At 29.3% G+C, this 1,550-nt stretch overlaps 1 non-coding gene across 1 annotated transcript; it reads left to right on the top strand.

Moving 5' to 3' along the window:
* The first annotated feature begins 341 nt into the window (after positions 1-341).
* On the top strand, positions 342-414 carry TRNAF-GAA (transfer RNA phenylalanine (anticodon GAA)). The gene has a single exon. It is a non-coding gene; the product is annotated as a tRNA-Phe (tRNA).
* The last annotated feature ends 1,136 nt before the right edge of the window (positions 415-1,550 follow it).

The following is a 1,550-nucleotide window of genomic DNA, read 5'->3' as shown; positions in this document are numbered from 1 at the left end:
AATCCCAGGGTTGATCTCCTTTAGAATGGACTGGTTGGATCTCCTTGCAGTCCAAGGGACTCTCAAGAGTCTTCTCCAACAACACAGTTCAAAAGCGCTCAGCCTTTTGAAATTCTTCAGCGCTCAGCCTTCTTCACTGTCCAACTCTCACATCCATAAATGACTACTGGAAAAAACATAGCCTTGACTAGACGGACCTTAGTCGGCAAATTTACTTTACAAAACTTTATATTTTTAATATTTTCACACATGTATTATGTTATGAAAATATTTTCTTTGATTTCTCTTGCTATTCACTACATATTTAATAATATGTACTCATTAAATAACTGAGTTTCTCTTCCCTGGTGGCTCAGAGGTTAAAGCATCTGCCTGAAATGCAGGAGACCCAGGTTCGATCCCTGGGTCAGGAAGTCTCCTGGAGAAGGAAATGGCAACCCCCTCTAGTACTCTTGCCTGGAGAATTCCATGGACTGAGGAGCCTGGTAGGCTACAGTCCATGGAGAAGCAAAGAGTCAGACACGACTGAGTGATTTCACTTTCTAGCCATTAAATAATACATTTAATATAATTAACATTGACATAGTAAAATGTGTTTTCATGAAGATAGTTTTGGTATTTCAACTCATTATCATAATATATACTTAGTTAATTAAAAAATGGGCAGACTGAATTTTTCATATTTTTGTAAAAATATTTTTATATAGTTAAATATCAAATCCAAGTTTATTGTATTTGTTGCAAATGGTTTTCCTGATTTTTCTTCCTCTTTTAATAATTTAAAGAGGCCTTTCATCATATGGATTGATTTTTTTTTTTTGCATTTTATATAGCAAAATTATTTCTTTGTTTTGCTCATTCTTTCTCACCTGATGATCATTTAACTATTTGCCAATATGGACTTATTCATATTAAATATTAAACACATCTGAGTTTAGCTCTGGCATTATGTATGAAATATATCAAAAGTAAATAAAATTGAACAATCAAAAAACACAAATATCCTAAAGCAATTATCCTTTAATTAATAATATATTTTAAAAAATAAAATAAAAAAATAAAAACAAAGAGACAAACAGTATGAGATACACATTTGTCCTTTATCCAAAAGGAAACTGTCACCTATTTTATGTTTGAATATATTTCTGAATTTAAATTTAATATGTTTATTGTATACTATATAAATTCATAATAATTGTATCTACTTATTGAATTGTAAAATTATAGTCTGTTTTGTTATATGCTAAATCACCACCGTTCCTTACATGAGTCTATATATTATACTCCAAGATGCATTTAAGAAACATTATTTTCCAGCTTCAAAATCTAATGAACTTTTTCATTAAAAGACTAATAAATAAATTAATAGGCTAATATAAGAATCAATACATGTTTGATAACACTGAGCATTCTTATTGTGGGACCTACTATACGATTACATTTATTTAAATTATTTTATCCATCAGTTTAATTTCTATTATTTTTATATAACACATTTATAGATGTCACTCAGTTTATTATTTATTTTGGGCAATTTTTACTAATGAGAT

The sequence above is a fragment of the Ovis canadensis genome, chromosome 1, assembly GCF_042477335.2.
Source record: "Ovis canadensis isolate MfBH-ARS-UI-01 breed Bighorn chromosome 1, ARS-UI_OviCan_v2, whole genome shotgun sequence".
NCBI lineage: Eukaryota > Metazoa > Chordata > Mammalia > Artiodactyla > Bovidae > Ovis > Ovis canadensis.
Note: the sequence above shows the minus strand (reverse complement) of the source record. Positions and strands in the feature narration are given on the sequence as shown.